This window comes from Phytophthora infestans, genomic scaffold (genome assembly GCF_000142945.1).
Source record: "Phytophthora infestans T30-4 supercont1.6 genomic scaffold, whole genome shotgun sequence".
Taxonomy (NCBI): Eukaryota; Oomycota; class Peronosporomycetes; order Peronosporales; family Peronosporaceae; genus Phytophthora; species Phytophthora infestans.
The window spans coordinates 1,966,491-1,973,667 of record NW_003303753.1 but is presented as its reverse complement, the minus strand read 5'-3'; positions in this window follow the sequence as shown (position 1 = coordinate 1,973,667).

The window sequence follows — 7,177 nt, the reverse complement described above, 5'->3', positions numbered from 1 at the left end:
GGGCGGCCATGCTCGAAGGGGGGGCGAGTTTGGGTTGAAAAAGCAATTGAAAGGGCTGGTGTGATTGGTACAACTACCCGTATACAGTATTGTACCGGTATTTACCTACATAGATCTCATCGTGGACAATACACGGATTTCAGTTGGACAATAATTGCACTCAACGACTGGGTTGTTTTTATAAATTACCGAATGAAAATATTTTACATCATGGACATTACATGGAGTATTACATGGAAAATAAGCGGATTTGACGCATGGACTGTAGCATTTCCGTAAAAAATTTGGAGTTTTTTTTGGCTTCCAAAGCCATAAACAAAGCTACGCAATCGTTTTGCAGGGGTTAATGTTAGCTACTATATCATTCTCATTTAGAAGTACTATTTATTTCGTAAATACCAATATAGCTAAAAATATCAGAGAGTTCTAACATTTACTGTATTAACCTAGTCATGAATGAAATTTTAGATTCTAGTTGGTTCTTCAAAGTAGTCATATATGTCTGATTAGGTTCGATTAAGGCGAGTATTCAAGCATTCTGGAAACCAAATCTCAAAGGCGTTCTTTACGAAGCTGAAGCAGAGAAGTTGTCGTTTCGCTCTTGGCACCCTCGCTATAGTATTAGTAAGCCCTGTGATCACTAGTTTTGCTGCTTTTGTACATTCGAATCCACCTCGGCAAAGTGTTGCCTTCCAACAGTGAAAATTCTCGTCGGTAGGCATTGTAATGGACCGCCTCGTACTAGGAGTGACCAAAAGCGTCCCGAGAACCAACTTTTATTGCGCCACAATCGAAAAGAAATTGTGCTGGTGAAAAAAATGCTAAATAAGACGATTGATCTGTAAGAAACTTGATACCGGTAGTATTCTGGGACTTGAATAGTACTTGATAAGTAGGTAATCATAACTGTTTTATTAAAAGGACCACAGTACCGGTATTTTAATTAAAAAATAAATACACCAATAGTTGATAAATTTTGAAAAAAAGATTTATCAGAAAAAATCCTTTAACTTTTGGACATGAAGCTAATTAATAAAAAAATGAAAAAATGAAAAACCCTGGTGAAGGCAAAATCCTTAGTAGCGTTAGCTTTACAAAAACGTAAGAGTCCCGACTTGAAGTCGTTCTGTATTACGTACAGTATTGCAAATTGCTGCAAGAATTAATAAGTGTACATGTAAGTACGAAGTTGTTCTTGAGCTTTGAAGGAAAAAAAACACTCTTTTAAAGATGCAAATGGCTATTATAACAGCTTTTGAAATTAATAAATGTACATATACTGTACTCCCAAATGGGCAGGTGTGCGCCACCAGGGTACACTCCGCGCCACATTAGATCACGCCCCCACGTCGGTGGCTGTAGTTCAATCAATATTTTGAGTTTGGGCGTGTGTGATAGTGGCATGTAGAGCCACATCTTCTAATAGCTCCTACAACCCGCAGCCAACACACATGGAGTGTGCTCCGATGGAGTATAGTGAAGCACATCATGAGCTACATCATGATGCTGGTATGAGCAGCGTTCAGCTGGATCATAAGAAGACACATGCGGATATTAAAGGACACAGCTGCTGTTGGACTTGCACTTGAGTGCAACCAGAGCAGGCTCTGAGGGCGGCTATCCCTGGACTGCCAAGGTGGCAGGTGAGAGCGCCCGCAAGTTAAATTAGATAGCTCACTTTTGCCTTTGCAATCTGATCAACAATACAAGTTGGTCTTCGCGGGAGTTCCAGCTCCCAAACTGTTGTTGACACGTCACAAAGTTAACTTTAGTTCAAGTGTGAACGATGAGAACTCGCAGCAGCCGCCAATCTCAGGTTGACCAAGGTACCAGGTTGACTGAGACGACTGAAGCGGCTGCCAGCTCGACTACTGGAGACATCGAAGTTTCGACGACTGCTGCGACAGCAATACCGGTGTCGGCCTCGTCAATTGTACCCCCGTACGTGAACGACTTGTCAAATGGAAAAGGGAAAGGCAGGAGTATGAGGACGCAATCGAAGATCGGTGCGCTACCACTGGCGAAAAGGTCTACGGAGCGTAAAGAACTCGTTCAATCGGCAGCTCCTGAAGACTCTCTGCAAGTTTGAGTGGGGGACCACCGTAGAACAGATCCCGAAGGACAGGATTGTGTCAGAGTTGGACAAGATCATCGGTAATGTCATGAATGATGTCATTCTTGATATTGACTCGATTTTTGATGCAAGGTTGAAGATGGACCTTGATCAACGAGACGTCAAAGCTCGCGTCCTGAACTATTTCATGCTGTGTGATGAGATCATTTTGGAGAACGGAATGGCGAGTACCTTTGCTACAGCAACAGGTATTAAGGAAAAATGCCGCTGAAGAAGCACTTAGCACCTGTGGCCCTACGTGATGCAGTGGATAGTCACCTACGACTTGTGGACACTACAAGCAAATCCGACGAGAGCACTCTGTACGTCCTCGTGAAAGAAAAAGCGCTGGAGCAGGCCAAGGTGGACCAATTACTGTCGACACGCAGGCAGCAATCAAACTGGAAAGACAGTGGAGGAAAGCCCAAGGGTAGTACTGATCGTGGCTCACGTCAGAAAAGTGACCAACCATCACCTGGCAAGAAAAAACGTAAGAATGACGGCCAACCCCGCACTGTCCTTGCAATGAAGTCGTCGTCAACTCCTGCGGTGAAAAGCAAACCACGCACGGGATGATTTCACTGCGGTAAAGATCATTGGCTCAGTGAATGCCCCGATCTTAACGAAGCGAAAAAAAAAGCAATTCTCGCTGATACGAAGAGCAAGAGGAAGACCTTTAGTGGAAACGAGAATAAACGGTCTCGTACGAAGCGTGGGGAGATAAACTCGACGACGAACACGCAGGAGCGACCCACTGTCGTACTAAATGGACTCCTTGAGCTACCTTACTGCGCTGATAGTGGGTCCGACTACAATATCATGTCACGAGAACATGCTAATCGAATTTGCGAGCTTGATGAGAATATTCTTCCTGTGGAATTGAGCGAGCCGATTGAATCGCGTGCAGTTAGAGGTACGATTTTGACATCGACCCACGCTATCGATGTGATCATCACATTAAATACGGCCGCGGGACCAGTACGATGCCACGACCAGAAGCGATGCCTGATCGTGGAGTCCGACGAGGACGAGTTTCTGGCTGGTAAAACATTGTTAGCTGAGCTTGGCATAAATGTGGATCGTCAATTGGAATACCTTGCAACACGTGGAGACGATGATGAGACCTTTGATGACCCCGAAGGTATGCCGACCTGTAAGCCAACAGAGGAAGATGTGGTAATGAAGGTAGTGGATACTCTGGTACATGACGCAGCTAACCGGGGCGTTGTGGATAAATACATCACGACCAGACTGTACACTATTTTACGCCGTTTTGGAGGCTGGAGACTGGAGGTTGGTAACGATTCACCAGCTCGAGTTCCTCCTCTAAAAATCCGGCTAAAACCTGGTGCAGCTCCCTACCGGTGCAAAGTACGTCAATACAGCCCGGAAAAATCAGAATTTCTCGATACTTTTAACAAGAAGCTTGTCGAATTAGGGTGGGTTTATGAAAACCGTGAGAGCCGCTGGTGCTGCCCAGCCTTACCGGTTAAAAAGCCCAGCACTGATGACTACCGACAAACAGTGGATTATAGACCGACAAATGCTCTTACCGAGCCTATCGCTGGTGTGATGCCGAGTCTTGAGGTGCCTTGGAACACTGTAGAGGAATGATGTACTACGCGATGTTTGACTTCCTCAAGGGCTTTTGGCAGCTCCCATTACACGAGAGCTGCCGTGAATTTCTTTCGTACATGACCGACCGCGGCGTGTTCACGCCAACTCGGGTTCCACAAGGAAGCACCGACGCTGCCCTACACTTCCAATCGACGGTGGAAATGGTTTTAGGTGATTTGGTGAACGCGAATGCCATCGTGTGGATCGATGACCTCCTCGTTTTTTCCAAAAACGCTGATAAATTGGTTGAAATTATTGATGCCGTACTGCAGAGGCTGGACGAGTTTGGATTTATCCTAAATCCAAAGAAGTGCTCTTTGTTTCAAACTGAGGTCCACTGGTGTGGCCGCATCGTCAACAAGGATGGAATCGGTCATGACCCGAGCCGCATCCAGGCCTTAAGAGATATGCCACCGCCAGCGACCGCCGCCGAGCTGCAGCAATTTCTCTGCGCCACCAATTGGATGCGCGCAAGTCTAGTTGACTACGCTCGTGTCGCAAGGCCATTACAAGAACGTCTCGACGCAGCCTTGGTCGGTACTAGAAAAACCAAGAGAGCTGCAGCAGGGGTGCAAATCGATTTGACAGTGGAGGAATTGAAAAGTTTCGATACAGTAAGGGACTTGTTGGCACATTCGGCGACGTTATCATACCCAGAACCAACCAAGCAGCTAGTACTGATGTCTGATGCCTCTGATTCTGGCTGGGGTTTAGTTGTATCGCAAGTGAGTCGATGGAAGCCGCAGATTCCGATCCACCAACAGGACCCTGAGCTGCTGGTCTGTATGGGAGGCAGTTTTACTGGCTCAGCTCTTAACTGGAGTGTTATCGAGAAGGAATCATTCCCGATCGTTCACGCGTCTGAACGACTGGAATATATATTGCTTCGTCCACAAGGGTTTAAACTATACTGCGATCATCGGAACATCGTCTACCTTTTCGCTCCCGGCAAAGAGTTAAAGAAGCATGTGCGCGGAAAACTCTTACGCTGGTCCATTAAACTATTAGAGTACCGATACTCTATAGAGCACATTGAGGGGATTCACAACGTATGGACGGACCTGATATCGAGGTGGGGCGGCAAACCCCTAGCAAGAGCGCGTATTCACTCGGCCAAGAGGTTCACACGAGCCAATCGCAAGCGTGGAAGCGGTTCAAAGGCGAGTCCAGCGCCTCCACCGCTACGCCCACTAGACCAGGACGGTTTCGTCTGGCCTACAGTCGAGGAGATTGGTAGCGTGCAATCACTGCACGACGCAATGAAGGGTGCAACACTGAGTGGTGATGCACTATGGCTTATGAATGACGTGATTTGGATACCAAGTGGAGCTCACGACTTGATTCAAAGACTTCTCGCCGTCGCGCACGTGGTAGAAACGGACACCGCGGCATGCATGTGATGGAAAACCACATACGCCGGCTGTTTCACATTTCTGGCCTCACAAGGATTGTACGTGCCTTCTGCTCGAAATGCCTACTCTGCCTACATGTGAAGGGAGGGGTAGTGATTCCCCGACCTTTTAGTGAAACTCACTACACCTACGAACGGAGCGAGACGCTACACTGGGATTTTTTTACTCTGGGTGATTCTTTCGGCACCTCCCGCTACACGCTCGTGTTGAAAGATGAGACAACGCACTTTACGGAACTGGTGGCTTGTGATAGCCCTACTTCTGAAGTTGCAGCGAGGATTGGTACAGTCGATTTGGAGCACCTAGGGTGTGGGTAAGCGACTCTGGATCGCACTTTAAAAACAAGGTGGTATCGGAACTTGGCCGAAGGCTGAAAAGTCATTAAGAGTTCGTGCTAGCATACTCACCTTGGAAGAACGGCTCAGTAGAGCGCGTGAACCGGGACATCCTGCAAGTACTAAGGGCACTGGCACTGGCGTACAAAGTCAGCTTGCACGATTGGCCTTACTTACTTCCGCTGGTGCAGTCCAGCCTAAATCACTCCCCGGTACCGTCGCTGGCTAACCGGGCTCCAGTCGAGCTATTTACGGGACTACCATGCCCCAGTGCACTAGACACGGTATTTTTTACGGGAGGGAGGGGTGTAACTACGCTGGACAAGCCAAAGCCAAGTACAATAGAGCGACTCAACAAACTTCGAAAAAACATTCGCAACATGCACAAGCCCGTCAAGGACGAGCGACAACGCCAGAACAAACGGTACCGGCTACGACCACACCACGAGCAACCTATAAACTTCTCTGTCGGTGATTACGTCCTACGTTCTCGTGTCGATGAGAAGCTACATGCAAACAAGCTACGTGTGATGTGGGTCGGTCCGTACCGTGTGGTTAGCAGTGTTGACTACTATCTCACTGTGGAACACTTGGTCAATGGAAAAAGAATGGACGTACATCCATCTCGCCTAAAACTGTATGCTGACGACTCGCTCAATGTGACTGAGGAGCTTCTCGATCACATTGCCTCTCAAGGGACACTGCTGGCTGTAGAGGCGATTGTAGATCATCGACTGAACACAGACATGCAGGCCTATGAGGTGAAAGGTAAAGTGGCTTGGCCTCGAGCCTATCGAGGACTCCTGGGAGCCTTTGAAGACCATGAATGAAGATGTGCCACAGCTTGTGCTACAGTACGCCACTGATACTGGTGATGCCACCTTCGTACGCGCTACAACAACAGCTACCGATCGCTAGTCGCGCCAACGTCCAACTCTGTCTAGGGCCGAAGTTATGGACACTTCCTGTTAAATGTGATTATCGACTTGAAAGGGACTTACACCTAAGAGCGGGTTTCGATTAGATTGGGGACTGATACTTACAGAACCAATGGTGACGATGCCAAGGAACATGTTGGCAAAGTTTGGTGTCACAGGGCGAAGGATTGCCAATACCATCTGGATTCAAGCATTTCAGCTTCTGTGATTAGAGGATTTTCCGTTGGAGCGACATTCATTGGATGAAATTGGATCGTTGCAAATCTTCGGAAACTGAACCTGTAACACTGCAACGTGTTGAAGTTGATGCACCGGCTATAGCGACACATGCGACGAGGCATGTTCGACTAGACAACTACTGCAATCATAAGGACAAGTATTCGCGACGTGTTGATGGCGGCTATAGGAAGCTTGGGGGGCAGTGTGATGGTGGCATGTAAAGCCACATCTTCTAATAGCTCCTACAACCCGCAGCCAACACACATGGAGTGTGCTCCAACGGAGTATAGTGAAGCACATCATGAACTCCATCATGATGCTGGTATGAGCAGCGTTCAGCTGGATCATAAGAAGACACATGCGGATATTAAAGGACACAGCTGCTGTTGGACTTGCACTTGAGTGCAACCAGAGCAGGCTCTGAGGGCGGCTATCCCTGGACTGCCAAGGTGGCAGGCGAGAGCGCCCGCAAGTTAAATTAGATAGCTCACTTTTGCTTTTGCAATCTGATCAGCAATACAAGTTGGTCTTCGCGGGAGTTCC